The sequence below is a fragment of the Nansenia antarctica genome (genome assembly GCF_963989245.1).
Source record: "Nansenia antarctica genome assembly, chromosome: 5".
NCBI classification, from domain to species: domain Eukaryota; kingdom Metazoa; phylum Chordata; class Actinopteri; order Argentiniformes; family Microstomatidae; genus Nansenia; species Nansenia antarctica.
Genome location: NC_137690.1, coordinates 36403554 through 36416375, shown reverse-complemented (window position 1 = coordinate 36416375; position 12822 = coordinate 36403554).

Here is a 12822-nt window from a genome sequence, read left to right as displayed (position 1 = left end):
CTGATTTTAGCTACCCTTCCTGACTCGGAGCGAAAGGTACTATCCATGCTACGATGTGACGCTGCAGACTGTTTGATTGATAGTGACGCGTCATACAGCTGTTGTTTACAATGGTCCGAGAGCCTTGAAACCGAAAGCTCACAATAAACATAATGTTTTGCACAGATTTGAGTGTGCAAATGCTGCTTTTTTGTACTCTATTTGATACTCCTCAGGTGCAGCAACCCAGCTAAGTCTGATCACGGATGAGCGGTGGTTACAAAGTGATTACAAAGATGCCACTTGAAATGCATCACGAATGGACCCAGTATTGTAGCTTCAGACAGAACAATTTGGTTGTTATTGTGCTTGCTGTAGCAAGCCCACGATATGTTATTGCTCATATATATTTATTTTAATCATGTTCTTTTACCAACTGCTAAGACCACAATATAGTAAGCTAGTTACTTTAGCTAGCTAAAGATATTGGCCCCCCAAATCATTTTACAACTTGTTTAGCAATTATGTTACAATGTTTCTGTCGAACCCCGCAGTGAAGGTATCTAAGCAACATAATGTAGCTAGCGAACAGAAGTGAGGAAAAAACGTCAGATCAGATATATAAACGGGTTATTTTTATAAACTGGACACATTTTTGGAATATACTGTATATGGTTACTTTCTCGCCTGAAAACATATTAAAACTTCATAAAATGACATGTTAACACTTGTAGAGCCAAAATTAGAGCTTTTAGCCAATGGAGGTTTAAAATGGAGGATTTAAAATCCCCGCTGCCGGCCGGTGCGAAATGCATTCTGGGAGGCAGGTCTGTTGTGTATAATGGAAAAGCGTTTCTGAAAATACGGTATTCATCAGAGCAACGCATCCGGGTACTTTCCCCTCCCGTAATGTCCACGCCCCTTTTTGGGTGATAGAAGAGTAGTTGACTGGTGGTCAATGGGAATTTCTGGTCTTTGCTCCTTTAATCCGATAAAATAAGAAAACCGTAGTGCTTTTGAGATATTAAGAGCCCAAATCCGATGGCCAGTTAGGCAAACTATTATATAGTGTCATTGCCGATCAATGATCGACGTCGTTATATAGAGAAAATTAATGAAATAGGGGTTGATTCATCAGAGCAGTCATACGTCATCTCCCTGTCATCAGGGATTTGTAGTTCTTCAGTTGATTCTTGTAGTTCTTTCAGTACCCAAAGCCTTTTTGGTAAATATTTGTAAATATTCATGCTGATCACTGATTACCCCTTAATAATATTTTTTTATAATTACAAAATATAGTTTAATTAATACATTTTAAAATAAAGGATACATCATTATCAAATCAATAGTAGTAAAATGTGTTATTTGCACTAACATATATTGCTTTTTCTAAATCTTTGTATTTGGACACGTAACTTGAGCTCTCGGACAAGTAAAAGCTAAGTACATATAAACCTGAAAAAGCTTAATGTCAAGCCCTGGCACATGTAAAAATTGAAAGTCAACACACCCCTTCACTTTTTCCACATTTTGTTTTGTTAAAGACTCAATTTAAAATTGATTAAATAAATTAAAATTGGCAATCCACAATCCGCAATCCACAATCCACACACAATACCCCATAATGACAACATGAAAACACGAGCTCCTGTGCGTGGCCGGTTGATGGTGGAGTGATGTTGCTTCCACTTAAGGATAATGCCCCCAATGGTGCTTAGGCTACTGGAAGATTCAGAAGTTGTGAAATATGTCTGTAGCCAATTCCATTTTCATGTTTTGCAACAATCTGGTTGCGAAGGTCTTGAGACAGTTCTTTGCTTTTACCCATCATTAGATGTTTGTTGTGTGGCACCTTGGTAACAAAAGAAAATTAGCACAGATTGGAGGTAGAGCTGCCTCCTAATTAGTTATGGCTTTCATCTGGTTCCTTGCTGTGGTGTTTTTTTAGATTAGATTAGATTAAACTTTATTGTCATTGTAAAGTACAAGTACCAGACAATGAAATGCAGTTTAGCATTTAACCAGTAAGTGCAAATAGTGATATAAAACATGATAGTGATAGGTTCAGTGTGGCAAGTACGGTAGAGGTATATACAGGATATGGATAGTAATAAGCTATGCACAGTTAAGGTAGCTATGTACAGATGGGCGTCTACAGATGTATAAATAGAGGCTATATCAAAAAGAGGTATGCAAAAATATGGTATGCGCAAAGTTAGTATTTCTAAACAGCAGTAGTGCAATGGGTAATTGATTAAGTATAACCTCTCCCTCCATCTCTCTCTTTTTGCTTGTCCCTCCTCTACCTTCAACACACAGACCTCTCTGTTGTCATGGTGCAGAGTTGTTTTGAATGACAAGGGTGACGTCTTCGGCTGAATGTGCATAAATAGCCTAGAGTGTTTGGACTGGGAGTGCCAGAGCTATTCTGAGGAACAATACTGTCCAGGTGAGAGACGCCTGTTCTCCTTAAACACACACAGGCCGGTCACTTGAGAGGTGCCCTTAATTACAACTCCAAGAGGCCACACTAAATCACAAAACATACACACACACACACAAGACATAGTACACATTTAATAGTAGTATGATTGTGCTTGTACATATTTGTGTGAAGCATCCGTGCAGGCTTTATAAAAGGTTTATGAAGGCTTCATAAAGACTTCACAAGTTTTCATCTCCAGGCTCTGGGGCCTCATTTATAAAGCTTTGCGTACCTACGCACCTTTGCAAAGCAAGAACATTTACGTCGCCAACATTCGGATTTATAAAACGGTGCGCACGCCAGTGGAATTTGCAAGTTCCACGCCTGCTTCCAATCAACTCTGTTGCACACGTGAACGATCGTCTTGTCCCACCCTTTTTGACGCCCATAGTTGCCTATAATAATAATAATAACTTTAATAATAATAATAATTTCTATGGCACTTTTCCTGCAAACGTTGCATATAAATGGTCAGTCAAACGGCCGACAGAACGCTGAAAAAAAATACGTCTCACCCAATCAGTAAATTTCCACGCAACGAACGTTCTCGCCAGACCATATATAACATGTTCCAGACTGCATCGACAACGGAATCAGTTTAAACGTGATTCGTCCTACTGTTAACCTTATTATTTATGATAATGTCATAACATCCAAGTATTTGTATAATATGTATAATAATTACAGATCCAATATGATTCCTGATTAAACTACATCATTTAAGAGGTTGTTTTGCAAAAACAGATACCTCGCTGTTATTATACTAAATAATTTCTCTTTTAGATTAGATTAGATTCAACCTTATTGTCATTGAGAAGTACTAAGACAAGGAAACGCAGATGCATTTCATGTTTGTCGCCCCAGACCGAGGGCGATTGATGGTTATTTTGTCTTTCTGTCATTTTCAAATAATCGCACAACAGTAACAAGCTGCTTGCTGATGGTCTTGTAGCCCATTCCAGCCTTGTGCAGGTCTACAATCTTGTCCCTGACGTCCTTATACAACTTTTTGGTCTTGCCCATGATGGAGAGGTTAGAATCTGATTGATTGATTCTGTGACTTGCGTACGTACATGCGTACGTAAATCCTCCCGCAAATTTGGGATTTATATAAAAAGGAACTTGGCGTGAAACTGTGCGCACCTCTAAGCACACTGGGACCCATGCGTACGCATAGAAACTGGAGAAATGAGCAACTGCGACTCCGCTGGCAGAAGGATGAAAGAGGAGAAACGCTTTGAAATGGATACCATTTCCACCGACATAAGAAATATTGCCTCTCACGTATTATGAAGGAGTGCACACAAAGGATACGTGCACACTGCACATATCTTATTCGTCCTTGTCCTGTACACATCACACTATATACATATATCTTTACTGTACATATCATATTGATATTCATGCAAATATACATAAATATGTATTGCACGTAGCGCGAGGTTGACCACCGTCCGCATTGACTTCACAGTAATGTACGTCTTCATAAGGGTAACATTCCCGATAAGTCCAATGATTGCAATATCCATACAGTGAAGAACATGAACAGGCCCACTGTAGACAATTGACTATCATCCCCAAGTAGGCCTACACCCCATCCCTATGTATACGGACTACGAAAACTTTAAGCGCACAGATTACTGAACTATCTATTATTACTAGTTGCATCACTAGTGTATCCTGTCTTAGCTGTAATATTGTCACCTTTATCTTGTATTATGCCTATTGCCTTATGTCTTGTGCTGCCATGTCAGGAACCGAAGCCTATACGAATTTTACTCTCTTAAGTAGGGAGTGATTTACAATGCCTAGTATGTCATCAGACACAGATTCAAAAATGTCCTTAAAAAAGGTGGTAGGAATAGGGTCAAGAGGACACGTAGACGGTTTAAGCTGTGACACAATTTTACCTAATGTTTCAGTACTAATCATGGTGAACATGCTCATAGTCATGTTCTGTGGTGGCGGATCTACAGTGTTACACAAATCGAGTCTTTCCTGAGTAATACACATTCTAATATTTGTTATCTTATCCCTGAAGTGGGCTGCAAATTCCTCGCATTTGGTGACAGAGGCTGCGCCGTCTAGTGTTCTAGGAGCAGGGTTTACAAGGCAATCAATTGTCGAGAACAAGACCCTGGGGTTATTCTTGTTTGTAGATATTATATTTGAGAAGTGATTTTTCCTAGCATTTCGCATTGCCAAGTTAAAGGCAGATAGATGTTCTTTAAAAATATTCTGATCAACCTGTAATTTGCTCTTTCTCCATGTGCGCTCAGCTTTCCTACATGTTCTCTTAAGGAGATTTATTTCACTGTTACGCCATGGTGCTCTCCTCTTGGCTCCAACCTTTTTTAGTTTGGTAATTACTAAGTCGTTTTCATATAACGTGGGAGTGATTACTGTTCATTAAAGCTTTGAAATTCTCAGCCACTGCAGGGGTAAGATAACGTTTTTTAACAACACGTTCAGCATTGCTTTCAGCTTTACGTGTTACAATGGTAAAGAAAATACAGAAATGGTCAAAGAGGGCCAGGTCGCTGATACCTGATATTGAGACCTCAAGACCGTTTGTAATCACAAGATCAAGGGTATGGCCATGATTGTGAGTGGGTTCATTGACATGTTGGATAAAATCCATAGATTTCAAGAGGTCAATAAAATCCCTAGCCCTCAAGTCAGCCTCATTATCAACATGAAAATGTAAATCTCCAGTGATAATAATCCTATCATAGTTGGGATGGATAATGGATAGGAACTCAGAGAAGTCAGGTAGGAAGGTAGGGGCTGGTTTCGGCAGCCTGTATACAGTTACCGTTAGAATAGGTGGTTGGCATGCCATAACTGTGGCATGATATTCAAAGGAGGAGAATATATCAAAGGATATGCTCTTGCAATTTAGATTATTTGAAGCTATGGTAGCTGTTCCTCCCCCCTTTTTTCTATTTCTGATTGATTGGAAAAAACTGTAGTTGGGGGGAGATGCCTCAATAAGGGCTGCTGCTCCATTTGTATCTAGCCAGGTTTCTGTGAGTAGCATACAGTCGAGTTTTCTATCACAAATGAGCTAATTTATGATAAATGTTTTTTTGTTCGATAGGGACCTGATATTCAAAATTGCCATGGAGATGTCATTTTGACACTGGGACTGACTCGAGGGAATACTTAATGAAATGGGTACTACGTTTCTCATATTTGCGCCATGTATTACCTTATTTGTGGTGGTGGGAGTCCGGTGGGAGACAATAGTCTGGATGGCATGTTTGGTGTTAGAGGAATGGATCTGACTCATCCCACATCAGGTTCGACTGGGCACCGGCCAGGTCCAGGGCTGGACAGCGAGGTCCATGGACAGGGACAACAGGCGGGCACCATACCTGTTTGGGTGAAACCTATCTCTCGCAAACAGATCTGTACGGTTAAAGAATGTGGTGAAATTGTCTATAAATGGGATTTGCATACGACAGCAGTATCCCTGTAGCCAAAGGTGAAGAATTCGAATTCTACTGTATTTGGTGTCGCCATACCTGGGACTCGGGAAGGGGCCCGAGATGATGCAGGTTTACCTGTGTCTTTGACGGTGGTGATGAGGGCTCGGAAGTCGTCCTTCAGCTCCTCCGACCTCTCCCGTCCGATGTCGTTGGCACCCACGTGGATGATGACGGAGGTGGCCTGGGGGTCATCTTCCACCAGCATCGGGACGACCGCGGCGACGTCCCTCACCTTGGCACCTGGGAGGCAGTGGGTTCTGGCCTTCGGGACTGCAACATGGCGGACCATGGACGAGCCTATTACAAGCACAGCGGGGGGGGGGGAGACACGAACTGTAGTTTCCTCTGCTGGCGGCGTGATGGACCTGTAGGGGGCACAGGGTGGGAGAGGGGGAGAGAGAGAGGGAGGGGGGGGGGGGTGGTGCAGGCCCTGGCTCTCTTCGCCTTCGGTGTGGACTGGTGGCTCTGCAGCGCCCCGAAGCTGTTCCAGCAGGAGGGCCTCAGGGGGGTTGGTGCCAGAGGAGTCGATGGTACGACTCCTCTTCCTGACGGTGGTCCAAGTCCCTAGTGGTGTAGGGACAGAGTGAGTTTCACCTAGGATGGGGCTTACAGGTGGAGGTGGAGGCTTTGATGTTGATGTTGTGGTCTGTGTGCTTTCTGTGTCTATAATTATTGTTTCATGTAATGTGTCAAAAAATTAATTAAGAAGCGACTCCCTTTGTCTGATCTGGTGGAGAGTTGTGATTCGTCCCTTCATCTCCTCAACCTGGAGGCTAAGCTTAATCAAAACAATTTGATTATGGTGAGCTAGGAGTATTACGGAAATATGTGATATAAGAGTATATAAGGTTGTTAGTAATTCGGGGAGGTATCCCGATAAAAAACGCCCTATTTAAAAAGTGTAAAGGTGGCTAGCTGGTTAGCCGCGGTAGCTAGCTAATAATGCTGGTAATCCCGACTCAGCCTCCCGGCGTCGGATTCGGAGGAACGAGGTCCCGATGTTATATAGGATAGGAAAGCTATTCATTTACAAAAAATGCTTTCTGAAATGAATGTCATCACAAGAGCATGACAAATTAAAACGGTTTGGATATGATAATACATCTATCTACTGAAGGAGATTTATGACAAAGAGGGGAGATACGTAGTGGTTAAGGGGAGGATGGAAGGGCAAATTGTCACGCTAATTAATGTATATGAACCCCCAGACAGTGATAGGAAATTCTTCGAGGTTATATTTGACATCATAACTGAGGAAGCTGAAGGCATTCTAATCTGTGCAGGGGATTTCAATGTAGTGCTTAATTATAAACTAGACACGATAAGTATAAAGGAGAGTAAGATACATATTATTAATAGATACATACATTTGAATGAATGAATGAATGGTCTTTATTGTCATTGCTATAGTACAGGTACCAAACAACGAAATTTGGGAGGGGTGGCTCCCCTGGTGCTAGGAAAGAAAAAAAAAAAAGAAAAAAAAAAAGAAGTGAAAGGAGCTGGTTTACATAAATAAAGGCTGTACACTATCCACTATACTATACTGTACAGATAAGACGACTAGGGTTGTCATATTGCACATAGTGTTATTGCACATTCATTTAAAGTGTCGCAGTTTGCAGGCTTGAAATGTACACATTTGTGCCTCAGCACTACACCTGATTTTTTCAATCCAGCAGCTGCCATCAATCCGTCCAGACTGTCCAGGGGCCAGAGCCTAGGTCTTTGCTGTGTTCAGGGCCTGGATGGCCCTGGGTAGAAGCTGAGCTTCAGTCTGTTTGTCCTTGCGGCCATGGTCCTGTACCGCCTTTTCGAGGGCAGCCGGTGTTCGTACCCAGGGTGGGTTGGGTCTCTGGAGATCTTGGAGGCCATCCTGAGGCAGCGTGTGTTGTACAGCTCTTCCAGAGAGGGGAGGGGGGCGCCGGTGATCTTCTGGGCTGTTCTCACGACTCTCTGTAGCGCATTTCTCTCCGCGGTTGTGCAGCTGGAGAACCAGTTGCAGATGCCGTAGGTGAGGATGCTCTCCACTGCGCCGCGGTAGAAGGCCACCAGTATCTCCTGCTTATTGTGTTCCTTCCTGAGGACTCTCAGGAAGTAGAGCCGCTGTTGTGCCTTCTTGATGGTGGCTGCTGTGTTGTTCTTCCAGGACAGGTCATCCTGTATGTGCACCCCCAGGAATCGGAGGGTTGAGACTCTCTCCACGCTCTCTCCGTCGATGAGCAGGGGCTGGACCTCAGATTTTTTCCTCCTGAAGTCCACGATGATTTCCTGGGTGTTAACCTTGCACAGCTTGCTCAGCTGCTCTACCTCATCCCTGTACGCCGCCTCGTCCCCCCCCGAGATGCAGCCCACCACGGTGGTGTCGTCTGGGGTGAAGTCGTAGGTGTAGAGGTTGTAGAGGATGGGGCTTAGCACGCAGCCCTGGGGGGACCCAGTGCTGAGTCTGAGGGCTGTGGAGGTGTGGGAGCCCACCCGCACCCTCTGGGGGCGGTCGGACAGGAAGTCCTTGATCCATGCACATATAGAGTGTGATAGTCCCAGGTCTAGTAGTTTGGTCACTAGCCTGTCTGGAAGGATGGTGTTGAAGGCAGAGCTGAAGTCCACAAAGAGCAGTCTCGCGTATGCACCAGAACATAATGATTGTTGGAGACAGTGTGGCCAAGTAGGGGCACACCACACGCACATATTCTGGAAATGTCCAAGGTTGAAGGAGTATTGGGAAGAAGTGTGGGGGACATTGAAGAAGATTTTGGGTTATGAGGTACCAATGACGGGTTTAGTATTATACTTGGGGAATTTGACGGAGGAAAACATACAGGGCGGTGACATGTATATAACCAAAATTATGCTGGTTGCTAGCAGAAAAGCAAGAGCATGGTATAAGACTGACCCACCTACGAAAGAACAATGGCTGAATGTGATAGAGGAAATATACAAGATGGAGAGATTCACACACATATTGAGGGTGAGAGAGAAAGGGTTTGACTCTAAATGGGCAAAATGAACTGAGTACAAGAAAGAGGAACAAGTATAACATTAAAGAGACACCACTAATATGGAACTCATGTATGATAATGCTGAGTAAATGAGAGGAAGCCCACATGTCACAATACTATTATTTTATTATTATTAGTTTGTCCTTTATCCTATTGTTTTTTTCTTCTTCTGTGAATCGATGAGTGTTATTGTTGATGTGAAGTTGTGATTTTTTGTATTTGCAGAAAAGTCAATAAAAATGTAAGTAAAAAAAAAAAAAAGGAAACATGAATGTGTCCATAATGGGCCAAGGGCCCGTACGCTGTCTGCTAGGTGCACACGAAGGTGTACATTTGCAGTCTGATACCGCTCACTATAGAGATAACCAAATTGAGAAGTAAAGTTCCACAGCAGTTTCTCAGCATGACTGACCTGTTCTACGGATATGGATTCCATCAGTAGAATGAAAATGGCTTCGCTTAAAAGGAGGAAGTGATTGTAGTAAAGTGTTGCAAGAACACCACGGAAAACAACGGGTCCAAAAAAGATCAAAATATCACGATATTCTGATGCTTTAAAAAACATTCGATGCGATGCCACTGACCGTGGATATCGTGTTGAGGATGGAGGAGAGATATCTCGAAACCGCTTGTCAATTTCTTTAGTTTCTTTTGACATGCTGAAGGGCTGCCTAGAAAACTCTGTGGAAAACCACAGCACCATCAAAAGGCGCATCACTCCAAGAAGAGCAGAGTGCATGTAGTCTACACCAGTGCCGCGGATTACATCATAACTTTTCAGTTTGCTAAGGCAACAGGGACCCTTCACATCACTTACAGTGGCTTTGGTCTCATTTGCGATTTTAGCATCATCAGCAAACTTTTCATTTGTGCGTGGTGGCCCTTTTGGATCCATTCCTTGGAATGGAAATGCATGAACATGTCCCCTGTCCCCTGTCTTCACAGTCTTTCCAGGCTGCTCACATTTCTGACATCCAAATTTCCCGTTGTATTGCACTGTGTTAAGTACTGAGGCTTTGGCAGGCAAGTCACATGTTCCGGCAATTGTAAGCACTTTGCCCACAAAAGGTTCAGACGCCGCCTCAGCGGTTGCACAAGAACTCCTCAAGTGAACTCAGTGTGTCACACCGGCAAAGAACCGTGCCGGTTCGCGTTCGGAAACCTCCGAACCTTGGTGCTGTCTGGCGAACGAGCCCGCGTTCATACCAGTGTAACCTGAACCATCCGCGTCATCAACGCTGGGTGATGAAGGGGTGGGATAAACAAACATTTCACAACTAGATGCAGGGCCGCTTGGGAGATATGCGAGGCCCTGTGCGAAGTCAGATTTGCGAGGCCTTTTATAATGATGTAGGCTAAAAAATAAAAAATAAAAGTTTTTTTTCCCCTTTTTTTTTTTTCTTTCCTAACACCAGGGGAGCCACCCCTCCTAAATGTCGTTGTTTGGTACCTGTACCAGTGGCGGATACAGAAAGTGGCTGATGGGTAGGCCTGGAAAAATCTGGGTGGGCCTGAGTGAAACTCATCACCGCACGTTTTAGACCTATGTATGAGCAGCCAGATGGATGGAACACAACCGGGCTCGCGATCATAGGCGCCGATTTATGTTTCTGCCCGTGGGTGCTCGAAACATTTGGGTACGACCAACACGCATGCACACACGCAAAATATTCGCAGGGACTGGAGGAGATCACTATGCAGACCATGAAACGAACGGAAAATAAATAAAGTACCTGTCTACCCAATGCAACGGACAGCCAAACAAGTTATTATAATACACACGCAAGGCATTCAAGCGCACGCAATTCAATGAATTAACCAATAACCATCAACTATGGAGGACCAAGTCTGACAGAATTAACAATAAATATATATTATAGGTACATAAATGAATGTATGAACAAATAAATGAACGAATACACACAGGATCCTCTGTGATATTCCTTGAGCAGACAATTCCGCAGTTTCCACAAAGCCTACTGCTCGTTCTTTAATTACCCCTCCATGAATGAATCGAATACAGACAGCAACTAGCTCGCGCTTGGATAGATCTTTATACTCATCCGCAAGTATGGCATAATATGTGGATTGCTCATGCAGTTCAGACTTTATCTTTCGAATTAGCAGTGAGGCTGCAGCCTCAAGCAGCTCATCCTGAATGTGATGGCTTAGGAGCGTGGCATTTCGAGGCAGTTCCTTCAGTCTATTTTCAATTTCTGGATCATATTTTGACATGAACTTGAATAGCTCCAAGAAATTACCTTTATTGAGCGCCTCTTCCGTTTCTCTGTGACCTCTAAGTGGAATTTCCAACTTGGCACACAACATAGCAATGTCTAACACAACTTGAACGTGTTGCCGGTTTCGCTCTATGAATGAAACGGCATCACCGTGCATTTGATTTAACACTGTCCCACGGCTTTGGGGTCCATGGCTTTGCCCATCCAACTTGGTGAGGGCAACAGCATGCGGCTTGCTAGACTCGTGTTTGTCACAGGCCTGCCGGAGACGTTTCCAATTTTTGTATCCATCTCTTATAAAAGTGAACTCCGTGTGCGCCTCTGGGAAATGTCGACACACTTTACAAAAAATTGCGTCTCTTTCTTTACTATATTCCATCCACTTGAACTTCTCGTACCAATTTCTACTGAAGGAGCGCGATTTCCCATCTATTACAGTGGTAGTAGGGAATGTTACCAGCTTTGGTTGAGTGGCTGGTTCCTCCATGGCTGACAGATCCGACGGTGTAGTCCTACCAGTTCTTCACAAGCCGGTGGCAATGACGGTCGCAAGACAAAACTATTCACATTACAGTTAGTTAGTGAAAATTAAACTTTAAAAATATTTTATTATTAAAAAATATGTATTTTTATGAATCTGACTGGGTGGGCCAGCTGTCAATCTGGGTGGGCCCAGGCCCACCCATAGATCCGCGCCTGACCTGTACTGTAGCAATGACAATAAAGACCATTCATTCATTCATTCATTCATTCCATTCATTCATTCATACTGTTATAACCGCGCGACACGCACGCACCGATATATTGCAAGAAATGCGCTCACATGCTGTGCTGATAGACAATAGCATATCTACTTATTTAGATAGTTTACAACCATGTTTGTTTCATTTCAAACCTTTTATACTCGTAAAGGATTAGGATTTAGGATAAAGCAGTCATCATACCAGTGGTGTAGTCTACGTGATACGCAGGACTACGCCGTATACCCACTAGGAAAGGACAAGGATTTGCGTATACCCACTAAAAAATGCGCGAGGATACGTAACGGCGTTTTGTGACAGAACTTTCACTTTCATTCATAACATTCACCCCATCTGTGTTACGAAGCACTTACTTCGAACTTTCTGACATGTTTGTTATCGCATAACCAGTCGTTCAGAATGCTAGTGGAAAAAATAGTTTATGAACAGGTCGATAGGTACCTTACCGAAAAAAAGCTGATGTATGAATTTCAATCAGGATTCAGAACATCCCATTCCACTGACACATGCCTTCTCTATTTGAACGACCACATCAACCATGAGGTGGACTCGGGCAAGTACTGCGGCATGGTCATGCTGGACCTCCAGAAGGCCTTCGACACAGTAGATCACCACATATTGTTAGATAAACTGAAAGCAATTGGGTTCGATAGAACATCGGTGAGCTGGATGCAATCCTACTTAGAGGGGAGGGAACAGGTGGTTAGTGTGAACGGAACACTGTCCCCCCCCCTCCCAGTGACCTGCGGCGTTCCACAAGGAAGCATATTGGGACCTTTACTGTTCCTAATATATGTGAATGACATGTCATCAGCATGTAATTGCAATTTGTTCCTGTTCGCGGATGACTCGGCTCTGCTGGTCTCT